General features: G+C 35.4%; 1 protein-coding gene across 8 annotated transcripts in view; it reads right to left on the bottom strand.

Annotated features, from left to right (window-relative positions):
- Nucleotides 1-20,742, bottom strand: part of Prosap (SH3 and multiple ankyrin repeat domains prosap) — a 309,844-nt gene that overhangs the window by 124,908 nt on the left and 164,194 nt on the right. For 7 of the 8 annotated variants that reach the window (XM_074111542.1, XM_074111546.1, XM_074111548.1 and 4 more), the window contains exon 1: nt 18,915-19,126. The exons of the other annotated variant lie outside the window; for it this stretch is intronic. The gene's annotated coding sequence lies outside the window, so the exon portion shown is untranslated. Of the gene's footprint in view, nt 1-18,914; nt 19,127-20,742 lie in introns of those variants that run through there. 8 annotated transcript variants of the gene reach the window in all.

The following is a 20,742-nucleotide window of genomic DNA, read 5'->3' as shown; positions in this document are numbered from 1 at the left end:
ATCCTTAGAAAAATATTACTAAATTTTTTCGTAATGGCTACGGAACCCTATTTCGGGCGTTTCCGACACGCTCTTGGCCGGTGTTGAGATATTGAACTTTGAAGTGACAAAGTCGGGGTTTCCCAACTTTTGATTGGTTAGGTTATTGTTTGTACGTAAGTAATTGAATCATGCATGTGAGATTATCCTGTCAGAATATGACGTTGTTTTTTTTTTAAATAAGTAGATTTGTTTTTATTACAGGCATTGGTTTTATCGCACAAACTGCCTAATCAATTAGTGCACCTCGAAATGTTATACAGTTTAATGGATTCGTGTATACCTACATTATTTGTAGTTGTATGCGTTGTTATTGTATTTAACACACATGTATAAAAATATTTTATTTTATAAAGCGCTTAGTTACAATTTTCTAAGTTATAATATCTTCAAGTTTTCCTCGACACAGACGAAAAGTTATTAAAAGGCAACAAGGTAGAAACATGCATAATGAACCATAAAAGTTGTTATAACTCCAATATAATGACCCCGAGACCTTGAGGAAACAATTTAGTCAACTTTAACAACGATGAGTTTTTTACGTGTACAATTATTTACAAGGTTGTTTGTTTTGTTAAATTAATCATCTCATCTAGAAATATGTTGAAACACAGATTATCAGTGGTAAAAATTGACATTCTACAGCCAGATAATTAGGATATTATTATGTCTACTAGAATTCTATTCTTCTAGTCTTAAATGTTTAGTGTACACATAGATGTACATATTTTTGTGAACAACCATCATTAAATTCGGATAGTTTCAAATTTTCTGATTCTTTTATACATTATGTCGTATTTCTCTATACGTTTTCAATTATTGCAAGCTTTTACTTGCAATGTTCGTATGTACGCTTGTAAGTTGTATTCAATTCTTATAGTTCGAATTTCAACCATATGATGACATTAAACAAAATTAAACTTTAAATTTAGTACGGTCATGCAGTTTGGATTGTAATAAAAAGTCGACAAAAAGAACAGTCAACAAAAAAAAGTTTTTTTATAAGCTTTTAACAATAACTTATTGTACATATTAGGTCCCTTGATCTGTGGTCACATCAGTTTGTGGAGTATTGTTTTTCTTTGCCTATTAATGTATTTTTTTAACTTACGTAACCAAACCCGCTCTCGCAAAGTCCACCCATAGGTATGAGACGATAGTTCGTTGCCCTCCGATCGGTTCGTCGCGATTCATTCGCCGATCACCACTTGTCTCTAGTGTACGAACCGAGTTTTCACTATTACATCCTATCTTAAGGTCGAACTTCGTGCAATCTTTCAATACTCACAAAATAATCAGTTCATTTATTATTAAAACTAAATAACTAATAAATTGTTTTAACGTGACTGGTAGACAACGCACAGCTACTTATACCATTGGAGCTTGAGATTTGAAATTTGACGGACATATTCCGTGAGGATCATACGCGCACTAAGAAAGGAGTTTGCGGGTGTCATATTTGTTACATAAGTTTCTTCGTTCGCGTCACTACGTTTTTCTTATTTTTGACCCTTTTTCGACTTTGCTTTTGTATTTTGCTGCTTCTCAAGTTACAATGTTAGTTAGGGCAAACGTTCAAAGCAACGAAGACGTCATAGCTGACATCTTTTGCGTAATCTTAAAATTTCAAAGAACTTTTGTGTCGTAATTCACAGAAGCATTGATGCATTGTTTGGGCTTGAAAGCGGAAATCCGAGGTGTGAAAAGTGTAGTTAATGTTGATAAACACGGTAGGCGTAGCAACATGGCTTGCGTTAATAACATTAAACATACGTTCAAATATTAGCGCAAATATTTAATAACTCACTCAGAAGGTTTCATCGGTATATCGGCCAATAACCACACATAACTCTTCCATTTGGTATCGGGATGTATTAAACTTCAAAACCAAATTAATAGAATGATATAAATAATGAAGAACAGGAATATTTTTGAGCTGATATATAACTTGATTTGCTTAAAATTCTATTTGATAACTTAATTTTAGTTTCATATAATTTGATATCCGATTTAATTTCAATGATAATTTAATTCACTTTAATAGTTATATATACTTTGTTTATTTGTTTTGATTCGTTTTAGTTTAGTTGTACCTAATATAGAAAAGCTATAAAATATGGTTTTCGGCTCAAATAAAAATATTAGAATTTGAATGGAAAAAGTGATCATGACAAATTAAGTAAATCTAATTGATCCATCATTCTTTTAAACGTTTGTGTCCCCTTGTTTTTATTGTAGTTTTTGTAGATTAATAGTCTTGTGTAACCTTAGCCTTTATCTATGTAAGTCCCTTTTACATCGGCTGAGCGAGATCAAGACGTACTGAGAATCGAGAAATGGTATGTTGTTCTGGTTGATCCGGTGACACCGCTCCACCGTCCCACTCGTCAACGGGTAGGCGGTAGGCGGACCAGTTGGTATGCTAAATCGGCAATTGCCCTTCGTTCTCTTAATTACTAAACAGTAGTTAGAGCCTTTAAATAGGCGCCTAGATAAAGACAACTGTGACTTAGATAAAATAGGCGATGGATTAAAAACTACATACTAGTTTTCACAATGGTTTTAAAGTATTACTTCAACAAGGATATCAGGAAATCAAGTCAACAATATATTTTGTTATTGTGTTTGAAGTGTGTGATTCGGCTGGTGCCTCCTTCCTTGGCTCAAAAATCACAGAAAGTGATACAAAATTAGAACTAGATCTCTGGTCCTACTTGGCAACAGTATCCAAAAGCCAAATACTGTCCAACTCCGGTAAGAGATGTCGCACTACAAATAAGAAGATTGTATACTTATGTATGAAGAAAAGTTATGAAGGAGGTATGTATAATCAACCCTTAACTCAGCAGAGAGGCCAATCTTGGTCATATTATTACTAATAATTCGTTTTATTGCAGGCATAATTTTCTTCTTCTTGTTGTGCCTCTTCAATTACTGAAGGTTGGCCATCAACTTAGTATATTTCTTCTTGTCCTTCGCGAGGTGGAACAGCTCAGCAGAACTCGTGAATCCGATCCACTCTCGAATGTTTCTCAACCAAGACTTTTTTCTTCGGCCAACACCGCGTTTACCAGCCACTTTGCCCGTCATAATAAGTTGCAGTAAGTCGTATTTCTAATACACCCATATATTTTAAAAGAAAATAAATTAATATTAATTTAGTACATAAGTCATTAAAACATCATATAAAAATAGGAAAAAACAGTACAAAAAATTTACTACAGTTAGAAGTCTGTTCAATAAGTCTCGTCAACAACAGCATCACTTGATGTTATTGCCGCCTTCAGATCGTATTTGCGTGTTCAACACATTCCCTGATGCTTCACAAAGCCACGTGCCACAATCACGTACTCTTAGGCAGGCCACTCACCTGCTCCGCGCGTCAGCTACAAAAACTTAAAACGTGCTAGGGCACCAGGGTCTGCAGAATTAAATCCTAAAAACTAATGTAGAAACACGAGGTACTGAACAATATTTGAATAGTCCATTAATACGATGAAACTGTAGACGTGTAATAACAGCAGATACTTAAAAAAAATAATTAAAGATAGCTTCATTGTTCTTCAAAATAGAACCGGTCAAAGCGGTAGCTCAAATATTGTACGATCTATATTGGATTTTATTCTTACCTAGATACTTATCATACTGAAATTCTTCAATTACAAATAGTTCAAAAACAGCAAGGTAAAGAATATCTCAATAACCAGCTCTGCCATAAAACCAGTTCATTAACTAGCCTTGGTTTTAGCAAACCTTTAATGGGCGCAAATTTAAATATTGATAACGAGCCGACCCTCCTAATATGGCCATGAAGGAAGTTCAAGAAATTGTTTTGGTCTCTCCCATTTATTATGGCGCAGATCCAATTTAATGGATAAATCAATCATACGTGGATGTAGGACCTTATACGGGCAACAGTATCAATTGAAAAACCCACTAGTCAAGTATTGATTTCAAGAAATAATGCAGCTATCAAATTAAAAGCTGTGTTCACAATTTGCTGTACAGAGTGCGTAACTACAGTAGAGAATAAATTTATAGAAGTAGAAATACCTGAAGTATTAAAAAAAAATTAGTAAATCGCACAAAACTTCAAAACCTTTACGTTACACTGTTACAGTGAATCAACACTTAAGTTTAAATTAAGCGCCACTGTCTGGAATTCAATTTAATAAACTTGACCTTTTATCTCTTCAGTAGGCATAGTTTGAGGTAATTTGTGTTAATGAACAAAAAAAAGACAGCATCATATAAATAGTTAATTCTTCTGACTGGTACGAGAATTCTGAATGTGTGAATCTGCTTTAAAAAATAAAAAATTCTATTTTCAATACTTCGATAAGGAATCGGCGTGGGCTTTGCTAACAATGGTATCGCAAATAAATAAACAATACCTATTACACTTTTTAATGACGATTAAAAATAGAACAGTTGGAAGATTACGTTTGGTTTTTTGGTTTTTAGTCTCTTTTATGTGCAGGATTTCTATCCGATTTTGAACGCATAGGTATTTTAAAGTACGTTATATTACTCGGAAATCTAAATGAGAACTGTTATCACGGCCTCCATCGTTTTCAATTGCAATCCTTTGAACAATAGTTAACAGAAAAAGTCGATTAAACTAACGATTCTGCAGATCTTTATCTCGAATCGAATGCCTTTGCCGAGACCAAAGACACGAGGCAGAGTCGTAGCGGAGCTATAAAACTGATTAATATTAAACGCCGTCCTTTACCGGGAACTTCATTTTATCCAATAGTTGCTTTTAGTCGCGTTTCTATCCCAGTTTCTCGACATTCCTCTTTGTACGGTCTATACGATCCCATATATACGGACTAAAACCTGACCTATCTGACCTACGTCCAATACATAGGTACTTAAATATTTACCTATGAATCTTTACAACAGCTAATTCGCTAGTCTAGCCTGTTTTTGACACGTTGAAATAAGTTTACAGAGCTCGAAAAAGTTTTTTGAAATTTCTTTCAACATTTACATAGTTTAAAGTAATCGAGGCATTTTGTCAATGTCTTTTCAGACTTAATTTAGTACTCGTTCAGAATGAAAAAAAGTGATAGTCTAGCAGAGATAGTAGAATTTTGATTAGACAAACGACGATCATGAACAATCTACACCAGAAATTAAACTAGCCCAGAAAATGAAGAGAACGTGGCTGTGCATAAAGATATCTGAAACGACTACGTAAAATATTCGTACCAGTCACGGCTGTGAAAATAGGATTTCCGCTTTGTTCATACAGCGTCGTAGAACAAACGGAGTAAGGTTCAGTTTTATCTGCTTTATAAAATCAAAATATGTATCTATAATATAAAGGAGCATCCTTATACTGATTACACACGCATGTGTGAGGAAGAGCTAAGCAATCTTTACCTCTTTTTTTACCCGACTGCGAAGAAGGAGGGTTATTCAGTGTGTGTTGGTTTTAAAACGAGTATGTAACTAGCTAACAACAGAGAAAACGGGTGACACAAAAATGAAGTCTATTACTTTGTGCATCATAAAACCAGGAATATTTCATTTCTAATGTATGCAATGTATATAATTGATAATTTAATGTTTTTTTAACCTTTTTTCCTTAGGTACGACAAACATCGTTGTAATATCTAAAGACAATACAATACGCTGTCACATTTTGATGGAAACACTTTGACCACGACGCATCCATGTGTCAAAATACTTAAGTTAGTCCATCAGTGTCATCATAAAGTAAATTAATGACACATTCACCATCTGTTTAGAAATCGCCAACGGTCATTGTGTTGCGAAGTCTTCTACAATAGAAATGTGACTAACAAGTCGACTCGGTCAATGGTTGCCTATAATGCTCATATTAATGCACTATTTGCTATCGAACTTGTCATACGACACACGGATAATTTGAATTCCATATATGAGTGCATTGTGGATTCTTTTAAACTTGATTTGTACATTGTTTATGTAATTACCTACCGTAGCATACTTTGCTGCTCTGCTCACCTTGGTAATATTGTAGTTCATTTACAACATTTACTATAAAGAAAAGTATTATTAGCAAATTCACGTCTCCAATTTAAACGTAGTTGACATCGGGACAATGATTACCTACTACGGATTTGGTAAAATTGAGGTTTTTAGAACTTTGGTGGCTTTTTTCCGGTTTTTCCTTTTGAGGTACGGAACCCTTATAGGATCACTTTGTTGTCCGTCCGTCCGTCCGTCTGTCCCTTTCCTCAGGAACGCGTGGAGGTATCAAGCTGAAATTTATATCAAATACTCAGGTCTACTGTCCCTTGGAGCTGTGAAAAAAATCAAACTTCTAAGCTAACACAATCAAAAGATACAGCCGTTTATGCTGCAAATTTTCGACACTCGCAAGGGAATCAAAACCTACAGGGTCCCGTGAACTCAGAATCTTGAAATTTGGTACAAAGCAACGTCTTATAGCAGATAAACGAAAAATTGCGAAAAGCATAAATTTTTAGTTACTTACATCATATAATAGAAAAATGTTTGTACGGAACCCTCGGTGCGTGAGTTCGACTCGCACTTTGCCGGTTTTTTCCTCTAGAAATGCAATCTACTTAATTATGACGACTGTGATTGCATCTGTTTACCTATAGCAAATACATACATAATTTCTAATATATCACTGAAGAAATACGGCATGAATATTTGACTTTAAAGTTAAACCTAATCATGTCGTATATCGGCGAAATGCTTAGCAAATATACGCCTTTCGTTTTCCGAGACACATTCAACGAGAGCTCCTCCCGATTTCCTCTTGAGTATACCATTTGCAATAACAATCAAGAAGCTGTTTCCGATTCGATCCTGCCAATCGGATCGTCAGAATTTTCAAACTATATTTGTTAATATTTGTAGGTACTAAGTTTGTTCAAAGACTTGAATATGAATAGCTTACGAAGTCTCGTAAATTACCATTAGCGATATTTTTAATTGCGTTATAATATAAAGTAATAAAATAATGTTACCACAAAAGGTAAGGTCTGAATTTGCTTAAGTTTAATCTGTTTTGTATCTACAATACTCAAGAGCAGATGAATATAAGTTTGACTAAATACCTTGTTGTTAGTCAACAAAGTGAATTAAGCGATCGTAAATAATGTATCAAGCCATAGCGCCTGGTAAATACTAATCCACTCCATTACATGCGTATATTATGTATACGACACGTTAGTTCATTAGATCAGCATGTTTGTATCCAATATTAATGAATAACTTAGCATAACTCATGATTGTTGTTTGTTTTTCTTTGGTCATTATTACGATGATATAAATTACATATTTTATTGGAATTTTGTTTTCTATCTTCAGGAATGACGATCCGAAGTCATTCAAGGAATAAATAAACAATTAAGCATACTTTCGTGCATCTTATAACGAAGATGTTTATGTAACTGTTATGAAGATGGAATGTGAGAAACAGCTAACCACCAACGAACAACAACCATTGCATTGACCAAAGTCATTTTTTCATTTTCATTTCATTTTAATTTAATGGTTCTTCAATTAATGACTCAAGTCAGTCTGTCATATTTTCTTTGAGTGATGTCAATTTAAGTTCCACGAAAACATTTTCCTCACTTCACCTGGTAAATTATCTAGACAGTTTAAAACCTGTTCCTGCAAGGTTATCTCTTTATCGCTCGGATTAAGGAAAGAGTTGTTAGCTCGTAGATATTTCCGGAGTCAAGAAATACCAAGTAAAATGAGGGTATCTTTGATTGGACTGGGGGCACCGGAACGATATCAAAAAGAGATGGTTGTGAGATGGTTGTTTGTTATTATTTTGAATAGAAACACACACACACACACACACACACACACACACACACACACACACACACACAAACATCACGCATGTATTCCCAAATGGGGTAGGCAGAGCACACGAAACTTTACCGCTTCGGAGTCACTTTAAAGCCGCGTATCCATTAGAGCAGCCTCAGGCCGAGCACCGCGAGCCGAGCCATATTTTGTCGGGTTTTTGGCCGTGCTCAAAGGAGCCTCAGTCTGAGCCGTGCCTTTGGCAGCGTCTCCACTTGCGCGGCCTCGGAGCGAGGCAGCCGCTCGGCCCGAGGCTGCCTCTAGTGGATACGCGGCTTTAGAAACACGATAAAAAATAGGATAGGTCATACCTGTATAGGAGATAAAGTTCAGCGCTTCGATTAAATGTAGACAATACTCTGAATGTTATATATGCTATGTTATTATATTCCAACACCACTCTCTCTGGGCACGTTTTCTACGGGGTGTACATCGTGAACGGTAATCGCGGTCTACATGTCGAAAATATATTCGGTGTAATATATATGTAGTAGGCTAAAAGTAAATATTATTTAATTTAGGAATATTTTTTAGTTCATTTAGTTCACTTTGGAATAACTAGGTAGGCACAGTGTACAAATTTTAAGGAAATCGAACTTAAAAAATACCGTCGCACCAAGCGTCGCACGCAACGGTATACGGTTAATTATTGACATTGATGGTTCTTGAAGAATTGCAGGGCGTACATCGAACCTGTTTTTCTCTCATCAATCTCGTCCCTTTCTCTCAAATATTGAACTCTTAAAGATTGACAGAGATGGGAGATATAAAATTTCGTTGTTCAAAGATGTATGACCGGTTGCAGTTTAACCAGTATTTTCACATCTTAATTGTTTCCCATGCGTTATATAGGAGTTCGCGGTATGGTGTGAAATATTTGAAAAATTGGGACGTTCTCTTTACTGCCAGTTCGTTATTTTAATGGTTCTATTACACTGACTCTAGTTGCTTTTCGATGTTCTCTCGTGTCAGCATTTTAAAACAAAGCAAGCAAGATATTATCAAATCCGTAAATCAAAATGAAAAAGTATTTTGCTTTGACCCATGCAAGATTGTACGTTTTAAAGACTTGTTGCCTGCAGTTTCTTTTGCGATCCGTTAGAACTTCGCATTTTCTCGGGATGAAAAATAGTCTATGCTATAATAGTAAGGCATTCCAATGGAGAAAGAAGTTTTTCAATCAGTTCAAAAGTTCCAATTGTAAAATTGTGCTGAATTTGAAATAAGAGAGTAGTAGAAAACTTTATACAACCTGCAGCCTGAGTGGCCACTGAGGTAGGTACTTACCTGGTATAAAAATTATACAAATAGATTTTAACTATGGTAACCTTTAGGGGCTGTTTCACCATCTATTTATTAGTGTTAACTGACGTTTAAATGTGATGCCGTCTCCGTCTATTCCAACAAACAAATAGAGACGGCCTTCACAAATACCATTAAACCATAAATTTAACTAATCAATGGATGGTGAAACAGCCCCTTAGTGTTATTGATAATCAATGCTGTGGCTGCACATTACAACACATTTGTGGCCCATATAAAGAACAGATTGTGTATGGTTGATCCAGTTAAAAATTAAATTTTAGTTGAAGTTTTTGAGCGATACGCAGGTTTTATCAATCATTGAATAACATTTCCGGGATTTTAAGATTGACATTGAAAAAAATTGTCCCCTGGACTTCTAAATATGCAGACTTTTCACTTGAGGTAGCTAACGATATGCCATACGGTATTCAAGACATCTCTGTGTTTGAATGACTCAATGCTAGTCCATAATTGTTTTGGAAATACACGAGTGGAACGCAGATTCGTAATCCCATTGCTATGATTCTGTTATGCATTACTGTTATTTTAGCGACTGTACTCTTATACGAGCCTTCAACAAAGACATACGGTGTTAGATCATAAAACGAAATAGGAACCCAAGTGATACGTTAAGTAAACACTAAGGTGACTCTTGTGCCAAAAAGATGAATCATTTCTATAAATACATAAGAGAAGAGCGTATTGGAGGCAATAGACATATCTATAACGATATATGTAGCATTGCATCACTGAAGCGACAAAATCCATCTATCAGACTGGCTCACAGAATCCATCGGTCAAAGTGGTCCAGTTTCGTCGTATCCATGTTGTATTGCCTATTTGACAGTTGAATGACAGGCCAAGTCATTGGCGTCATAGGTTATGTTATGTACTGTTACGTCAGTTAGTGTGAAGATTGTTTTGGATGAAATATTTATTTTAATTTAGGTACAATTATTATACCTAGTGCCATCCACGAAGAGGCGTGATTTTGTCAAAATTAGCCATTAATGACATTGTAATAAGAACCACGGCACGCGTCATCGTGAATGACTCTACCTATATGACGCATACTGCAAATGAAGCTCGTCGAAATTTGTAATAATGTCATACATATAAAAAAACATTAAGGTAAAAATATACAATAACAGATCTAAGATCTAACAGACAAATTGTTTCTAATGTGACTTAACCAGTAAGGAATAGGTTAACTACCGCTGCAATATTGAAAATCGCAACCATCCATATGTATATCAACATTTGAAATAATGTTACTTGCTGTTATGACATTTTTGTGATTTAAAAGTGTCATCTAAAATAACCTTCAAAATGGACGATGCCATCGATCGCACAGTCTAGCCGAAACCCCTTATATAAAAGAAGATCGTCAATACAACATAACATCGCCGTCAATTTCATTGCCAGTAAAGTTTATATCTCGAGCCGTATCAGCGAGTACCTCAACCGATAACAAGTCACTCGACGATTTGTAGGTCGCATACTTTCTACTTATGGGCTTGCTCGATCTTATACTAACTTGCGTACAGTTAGGACAGTGAATGGATGCCTTCACGCGTTCGGTAGTGAATGAGATGTTTTAATGGTTGACGTTGGGGTTTTTGCGGAATGAAGTGTCATTTACTTGTACGGCGTCGGCCTCATTGGCTAGTAAAGTACTAACTAAATGCAGACTCATTAAGCAGTCTCAAGTAGTATTTTAGTGAAAAGTAAAAGCTTCTTAAACTACAGTGCTCTTAATTAAGTTACGTCGTTATTTTAATTATATGATGAGGTCTATGGTCTGAGTCTGGTCTTTAAAATATAAACTCATTTTGTACGTTAATTAATATAATTTTATCTTAAAACTCATATGTTATGAATATTCTTTATTTTCAACTCTTCACAAATAACAGTGCAATTGTAGTGTTAAATTCTACTTAATGTACCGTAGGTAGGTTTAGTTCTATAAATAAGTAAGGTATATTAATTAAAATTGTGTTTGAGTACCTACGTATCACAAGTGTTCTGTTTTATCGAAGGTAACATGACCTTGTGTTGTATTATTTTGGTTAGGGTCAAGCAATATACACGTAGATAACGATATCTATGTATTTTATGTAGTTAAACATTAATTACTTTTTGGTTTATCTTTGTATACAAGTATTTATCCTATTATTATATATTGATACTATTACAAATGTGATAGTAATTCTTACCTCTCTATATTTCTCCATGTTTGTCATAAAATTTGACAATACACCATTGAGAATGAGAATAACTTAACTGTTACCCAAGATAAATAAAAGTTTCCACAGGATATGGAGAATAAAAGCCATTTTTTGCGGATAGACACACACAAGTCACAAACGAAGTCGTGGACATCCAGTTACATAAAAGGTATTAATTTAACAACTGAAAACCTTGGTAACCCTTTGTTTTTTATAGTTTAATGCTTATAGGTAAGTACAAATAACTTAACCATTACCAAAAATATAAGTAACTAAGTTCGTAATTGTATTTTTTTTAACTCAACATGGAAAATTTTACTTGTCAGTCGCGCTTCGCCCGTTTTGCAAGAAAATCAAAACTGACGGAATAACGTCCAGTATTAAATTAACTACATAACAAACATGCAACCTCCCTAAGACATTTATTGGGCGTATAAATCGTATTCTTACCTTTATTTAGCCAGGGCACTGTAAAAAAGGGAAATCAAAAATACAAACTGTTTTAAAGTATAGTATTATCGGTTCTGGTCTCGATTCTGAAAAAACTACTTTCAAGTTTTCAGTTATTTAATTAATACTTGTATATTGAGCTATTAAAGTGTTAACCGTTATTGTCAGTACCTAAACGAAAGTGTAATCCAAACCAGAGACTAGAGGGAACATTCCAAACGGTGACGCTCGGGTTACATGTCCGGTTCGGCCGTTCTGCCACCGATACCAGCAAGTACAGTCAGCAACACAAGTGGATGACCAGTAACGGTTCTCAGAATCTACACACGACTCTACTGCCAAGGTAATAAGATAGTGTGTAGATCATTTTGAGCACCGTAACTGCTCATCCACTTTTGCTGCTGCCTGTACATTGGCCGCAAAAGCTGTTGGATATTTTAGTGCCGTGTAACCTGAAATATGAAGAACTAGTATGTGCCCGCGGCTTTGCTCCCGTGATAGAATTGACCACTTAGTATTAAGTGACGTTCTCTGTTATGTCAAACAAATTTCGGGGCAATTATTCAGCGTTTTGCAGCGTATTTATCCTCAATACCGTTTCGGCAAGTATTATTAAAGAGATCATGCTAAGGGCTAAATTTTTATAAAAATCAAAGACAGCACCGATGATGATTAAAATTCTTGCGACTTGTCCTTCCGTTGTCCTTAATAAACATGGGATGGTAATGACGTTTAACCGAAAACATTCAAATGTCACACTTCCACAGAATACCGGCGTGAAATAGTAATTTTGTATTGTAATGTATTATATTGTATTTCGTACGGTGAGTGGGAGGGAGATCCGGAGGCCCAACCCCCTCTCCCTCCCCTTTAGCCCCCCTTTTAGGCCGGCAACGCAGCAGCAGTCCTAATAATGCTGTAGGTGTCCATGGGCGGCGGTGATCACTTACCAACAGGTGACCCACATACTCGTAAGCCAGCTATTTGAAAAAAAAAAGAATATTCACTCAGCTTTAGTATTGTTAAGGGTACATCCGCAAAGTACAAATCTTTTGAGTTACCTACCTACTTTACTTTAGACTCTAGAGGTTTTGTCGCCTCGTGTTGTGCAAAAGTGATCTGCGATAACTAATTAAATTAACACCTAGGCGACTAAACACGTCTTATTGCAAGACATATAACTAATAATTCTCTTGGCGACTTTATTTAATCCTTATTTTATATATTTCCTATGGGTCGGAGGCCGTGACTACCTACGCGAGCTCTCGATATATCGATCGATACGTCTGTCATCGCCATGACCACGACTAGTGGCAAATATATCTAATATAATTAATAGTTAATCATTAAAATGAGTTATTACTTGTACATTAAACAAAGTAAAAATAATAAGTAAGACGACGTTAGCCGAGCTACTTCGCTATTATTGTCCTATTTTTAGAACAGCTGACGTCTAGCTCTCGATGGATAATTAGTAGCTATTATGTTCTGGTACCTATTACAAGGTATTATCATGATCTTGAAAAGCCACTTAGTTCCCAAGGTAAGTAGTTGAATGCACAAGGACTGAAGATTATGCGATATGACTTAAATAGCAAATAAGACTTATTTAATAAGTATGTTGTGGCCCTAAAACTAAACGAATTGTGAAAAATATTTTTGAATGTTTTTAAGGGGCACTCGCTCATACACAGGAAAGTTGGCTAAAATTTTTCAGTCAGCTTTTATTACAAAATTTTGTAACGAACAATATTTTAACTTCTCATTGAACTGGAATTTAGTGTTATATATATATAAAACATATGATATATTATATCATATTTTTGAACTCGGTTAAAATGACCTTACACACCGTAGATTCTGCTTAGAAGCAGGGCTCTGCTAGCACTGGATATTCATTATATAATATCTACAAATTTGCACGAAATCCTCGGTCTCTGATTCGCACTTAGTCAGTTTTTATATTGATATTTTAATTTTATAAGCAATTTCAAAATCTCCATACTACCAGAAATGGTTCATCGAGTGGAGAAACTTTTTTTTTTCATTAACGTTTTTGGTGTTGTGTGGCGTAAACAAACGGAGGGCATTGGTAGGTAAAACACCAACTGTTCACGCGAGTGTCGATTACACTTCCGGAGAGGGGTTGCGTTTTGTGTTTATTTTATTTGCACACGGACGAAACAAATGGCTTTTTTTTCACGTATAATGTTAAATAAAAATCAGCGAAAGTGAATAAAATAATCATTTTATATATAGTTCTCAGTTGAGTAGTAGAGTCGTAAGTTATAAGTAAAAATACTTCTTAGTAAATTTCAATGAAAATAAATGTTAAATGCTATTTTTTTTGTATGCGTTTGGACTTTATTGAAGATTGAGGGTAGAAAAAGATGACGAATACGATGGCGCGTGCCTACATGTCTCTATTTTGCTAGGTATTTTTAAATTAAAACTATGTAAGTACATAAAATATCTTAGACTTAAAATACATACATAAATTATTATTATTAGTAATAATAAATAAAACTAAAAATAAAACAAATTAAGTACTTAAAGTACCCCCCTTATGGGCAAGGTTCCGAGGAAGCTGCCAGCTCTTCGATTTGTTTGTTTGTTTTAGTTTTAGGTTTAGGTATATATTTTTATGAACATAGTTTTAATTTAAAAGTAGTAAGTACGTGTTTAGTAATATCATGTAGGTAGTTGGGCCATTTTTTATTTTGTTGTCGTTTTTTTTTTTCATTTTCAGTTCCTCATTTTATACTAAATTTTCAGTTTAGTTACGAAATTTCCATATATTTTGTGTAACTCAATGGAAAAATTTGTAGGACATAGTGTGAAATTGGGCTTACCATAGTCAGAATAAGCAACTTTACCAATTCACCAAATTGCATTGAAATCTGAGAAAAAAAAATACCGACAACAAAATAAAAAATGGCCCAGTTATGTTACTAATAAATATAGTTTTAGATATTAATTGTACTATTTTACATGCGTCCATCTTGATTTTGAGTGAATATCGGAATTAAAGTAGTCGTTATTCACGACCACATTAATACATCTAAATTCGTATAGTGCAGCCCTTTCAGCGTGAAAAAGTAACAAATACACTACACACAAACATTCGAATTTATAATATTAGTAGGATTAACACATTGTGAAAGACTGGCCAATCAAAAATTACCCAACGTCAGTGCAACGGATCAGTTCTAACCGACAACACGAGAGATTAGCCGTGAGAGTGAGGTCAAAGGGTTAGCCGGTGACTATAATGAGGTAACTAATCTAACTAATAATCAATATTAAAAATATTATGCAACGTGCCAGTGTTCGCAGTCAGGTCTGAGGTCTCATGCCTGATGCCCGAAAGGGATGCGTTTTGAACTTTAGATATTGCGAGGTTCGAGATAAGTATCTGTGTGTGCATTTTATATTGCATAACATTGTCATCTCTACAACCTCCAACTGCTGGGTACATATTCAGCGTTTTTGCGGCGTTTTTTCCTCATTACCGTTTCGGAAAATGTTATAAACATATGATGTTCAGAATTGCATTTTTATGAAAACTATAGATCATCGTCATAAAGACTATCGGTACTTAGCGATTATTGATAAATCTGGTGTGATCAAAATTCTTGCGACCTTCCGTTGTGCTAATAAACGTGAGATGGTAATGACGTTTAACCGAGCGGCCAAAACGCTGAATATTCATCCTGTTGGGCAGATGCCTCTCAGAATGCGGCTGTAGATTCCATGCGGGCCTAGTACGAATTAGGTACTTTACACGCACTACTTCGCGGGCGATTGCAGTTCTTCTTGAAATATTTCCTTTACTGAGAAGCCAGCTGTAAGGTTCAATCAAATGTAATTCCGCATATAAATATCCAAAAAAACTAACATACCTCTGGATATGAGAAGGTTGGGTCTCGGAATTCGCTTGCATAATACATTAATGTCAATCTTTATGACACATTCGCGCTTGAGTTAAGTCTGGCTTAAGAATAAATGTTTAAGAATGGCTAGTGTCAAGATAATAGCATGCTATGCCAGTGAGATTCCATTCCTCAATGGACTGAAGTGTTGATGCAGTCTAATACAATGGGATAAATAAGATCTAAGATCCATTCAAGTATTGCGTAAACATTGCCCTCAGTCCTCCTCAATGTCGATGCTGTACTTTTTGATGACATGAAGGATGGATTAATAAAGTGAAAAGCTGTAGGTAGCACAGCCACACCCCAGCGGGATGCAGTGGCAGTGTGATAACAGCCTAAGGTGCAATCCCATCTTTGTCAATAACTGAATTATTTATAATCAGCTAAGTACATAATTTATTTGATTACTTTACCTAGTCTCTTTTAAGCCTGTGTAGTTTTCAATCGATTGTGTAGGTATTTATTTATACAGGCATGCGGTTGCATAAGCATATCATTATCATTTTGATATATAGCGCCGCGAAAAAAGCATTCGTTTCAATCCGTAAGTCATTTAGATACGATCGATTTTCACGTAATTCGGTAGAAGAAAGGTAATTATTTGACACTTAGGAATCAATTCGCAAATATGCGATAAGAATGTGATAATGAACAGTAACCTATTGATGCTTCTAAATCCGCGATATGTTGTGTTAATAAATATATTGAAATTATCTCTTCTGTGGTATCGTGGGTTATGTAGATTTACGTATAAGTATCATAGTTATTAATAAATGTATTTAATGTACCACTTGTAGAATAAAACGAACATTATAAGTGGTAAGAATCAAAAACGCCAACATAATTTGATTCTCAAAGACTTAAATACCATAGTAGTACCTACGCGACGTAAACGACGACCGAATAGCATAGTGGTTAGAGAACCTGACTACAAAGCTTAAGAATATAACAAAGACTATCGCTGTCACTCATGTTTCCGTCCGTCCATCCGTCTGTCCGTCTGTCCCACAGGTTTTAAATACAGCCAAACGGTTAGAACCACAATCTTAGTTTTTTTTTATAATTTTTAAGTACCATCTTGTTGACCCAAAGCTATATATCGTAATTTTATTTTAAATGTTTTTATGGAGGGCACCCTTACACCTAAAGGAATTCGCGATTATTTTTTTCTGACTTTCCCCATCAAGTAGAGTACGAGTACCTCTTTTTGTTAAGAAGTCTTTATAGTTATTAAGTAAGTACCTGCCTAAATAAAAACAGTGCCTATTTTTAAAAACAGCCACCAGTCAGGTTTTTTAGGGTTTCGTACCTCAAAAGAACAAAATTATGTACCTGCTGAAGATTTTTTTAATTTTCCAATGGACTATGAATTTTAAATTTAGTATTATATTTATTTTTACGTTTATTTTACAAACAAGTCAAAATATTTATAACCTAATAAAACGGATACTTTCTTTGAAATTCTCTCATTTTTCCTAATACAACCAACTTAATTTAGCGGTCGAATGTGTAGCACACAACTGTCATTCGATTCGGACAGCTGATTCCTCTGAATTGCCCGGTCAGACCCGCGCACCGAAGGTTCGGTGCGGTCTGACCGCGCAATACAAATCAAATATTACGCAAACGCGAAACTAAGACTTAGTCCAAGAAAGTAATTTAATTAGAGATATTTTAGTGATAATTTTAATCATACATTATCTCAATGCGTGTTGTCAATTAGGTAATTAATACAAAAAACTCAACATGCTTTTCAACACGTGATTAGTTTTTTGACCACTTTTGACCAAATGAGGGTTCTGTTTTTCGAGTGTATGTATGCACCTATGAACGGTCAAGGGCATAAATATATATATATACCTACACGTTACCAAAACGTCAAAAATATCTATACTCCTTGGGTGTAGTTAATGTACGACTTGTTAATGCACGCTCACATAATGCACGGCCTGATAATCCGTGCTTATGTTCACGGATTATCATGCCGTGCATTATCACCCCGTACCGAATTAGCACTAGTGTAGTTAATATACGACTTTTTAATGCACGCTTAAATAATGCACGGCCTGATAATCCGTACTTATAACATTGCTCGACCTATTTTTAGGAAAATATCGACCATTTTTTTCGTGTACTTTTTCTGTGTTACATTCGTTTCGTGTAATATTAATAAATTTAGTAGAAAATAACTTAATTTAATCCTGGCGCTTCGCCGGCCGAAGCCGCGGTACGCTCGCTACGCTCGCTCGGCTCGCGCATTGTGGTCACAAAATCTATGGTCATTCGAATCGATTGGATTCAGATTATCACGTCGTACATTTTACGTACCTAGGTACGTACATTACAGCTCGCGCAATATTTTGTACGCCCTGATAATGCGCGACATTCGTACTTACATTATTGCGCGTACATTACGAGTTGTACATTATTGTTTCCCTACACCTTTATGCCACTAAACATAGCTCCCCGTTGGACTCCGGCGGTTTATTGTAACATTTTCTGTCTAACTAGTCATAATGAACTGATTTAGTTAAGTGAGACGCGTCATTTTAAAATAGACAAGCTCTACCTACTTACCTAACTACCTACTTAACCGTCAACTTCGTATACCTAACCTGCCAAGAAAGCGGCATGTTTTTTTCTGTCAACTGCAGAATGTTTAGATAATAATATCGATAACTCAGGTGCGTGCGACAAAACGATAACGTAGCGTAACTATACAACTATTTCATTTATTTTATCAATCCTGAAATAAACCACAATTTATGGCAGAGACATTTAAAACTGTAGTTTAACTCGATATGAACCAACCTGCTCAATAATGCACGACTTCGGAAGCAAATGAAAATAGGAAATTGCTTCTGAAATTATGTACTTACTTACCTATAATAATATGAAGTGGCATGCTCTGTTATTTCTACAAATTCCCTGAATTAAATATGACAGAAATGTAGGGTAGTTAGTTATACTTATACAGTACCTACAGATGTCGTTAAACTCCATGTCTGTTACCGGTATTTATTTAAGGTGATAAATTGATAATCGATTATTTAGCTTAAGAATAACATTTCGTCACCTCCCAGCGGGTTGATCTCTGATCTCGACTTACCACAAAAACCTCGACAGGAGAAAAATCCAAGCTTTGCGCATAAAAAGTAACGTTGCTCACAAACAATACCATTCAGTTGTCACAATAAAATCACAGAACACAACACAAAATCCTATGGTTTATTCAATACACATATATCGACCGATACTGTATTTACGCGGGATTTTTTTAAACGGAGTGGCGTGACGTCCGACTACAAACGCTTATCAGCCAGTACTGGCGAACGAATGAAACGGAACGAATGAACGGAATGCCGCGCTGACCGAATGGAACCCAGCAACATTACGGTCGAGTATGTAGGCCCGTTAAACCAGCTCAACTTATTATGTCCTATTAAAAGTAGAAAAAACTAGGAAAAGGGAAGATACCTATGTGTAATCGCTATGAGATTTTTTGGTTCAGGACAGTAAAAAGCACAAGTTTTTTACCTGGCATTGCTGCTTTAGCTCAAACTTGCAGCATAAAAAATATAAAATCTATGTCTTGATGAAACATTAACCTAAAGTAATACGCGTATTTGAAATCTAGATACACCTTTGTTTTAAGCAAGTCACCTACTTTCGCGCACTTGTTTATAGAAATGATTGACACCTCGAGAAAGAAATTAGCCGAAATCAACACGAGCTGAGAGTTCAAATTCCTCCAATAAGTTCCGAGTAAATAATAATAGCTTTCTCGCGACTGGTCAATTCTACTTCCTTAGTTCACTCATGTCTTCGAGTAAACAATGTACTATTTGCTAACAAGGTGTCACGCTACGTTTGCAAAAAAACAATGGAAAGTGGCGATAGACTGAACGTGGCAGTGAGTGAATGTTTTATCATAATGCCTTCGATAGGTACTTGGTGATGCATATAGGACGTGTATTAATAATCGTTCAGAAATAGATGAATCGTACTGAATCGCTAATAAGATTGAGTACGTACTTATAGTAGGTGCTAAGGAAGAAACTCTTACTGGTTGCGTTTGGAAACCAATATTCATCTCAGATTACATCTAGTGAAATAAATCTAACGATAACCTTCCAAATCGTTAAGTAGCATACCTACCGGAAAGCTACGATAGATTACTGTAATAGACTACAATATTTTGGGAGCAATGTTAACAATACATTTACAACACAATACATTTAATACAGGCTAAATGGACAGATAGATGAAATCTTCAACAATACTGAAAAAAAGAAATATATACGTATATTTATTGCATAAAGTTAAACAAGTATTGGTCCATGTAAATACAAAAGAGTCATAGGTAATACTATTAATGGTAAGACAACAGCAAAAGCAACATCGATCCTTGTGGAAATCAATGGAACTGTCGAGGAAAGGCCATTCCAGCAGTGGATGTTTCCCGGATAAGATGATGATTTGGCATTTTAAAACATTGCCCACTTTCTTGGTATCGCAATCACATTAACTTGAAATAGTCTTCACAGTAGAAATCTACATAACTCTTTTCCAACGTTGACGATTCGGAATAACTGCTATTTTACCAGAGATAGTAGGAATGGAGGAATAAGCAGCTATTAAACTGAGATCATTACGATTACCTTAAATTGCTCGCGCTATGTCCTAATTTGGTTGTTTAGTCATAAAAAGGACAAGTTTGTATTACTTACCGTGAAGCACAATGGTCTCAATTTGGGCCACGTCATAAACAAAACGGCGGGACAGTAATATCTTGTGGTGCAATTGGTAAAAACAAACCGCAGAATGGTCGAGTTGATAATGAAGTCGGGTAGCGGGCGATTGACTATATTCGCACTGTGATAGTATCGTATTGTTTCGGCGGATAATGGAAATAATGGCTCAGTATTTGAAAAAAA

The sequence above is a fragment of the Choristoneura fumiferana genome, chromosome 2 (genome assembly GCF_025370935.1).
Source record: "Choristoneura fumiferana chromosome 2, NRCan_CFum_1, whole genome shotgun sequence".
NCBI lineage: Eukaryota > Metazoa > Arthropoda > Insecta > Lepidoptera > Tortricidae > Choristoneura > Choristoneura fumiferana.
The sequence above is the reverse complement of the archived record's forward strand: the minus strand, read 5'-3'. Positions and strand labels throughout refer to the sequence as shown.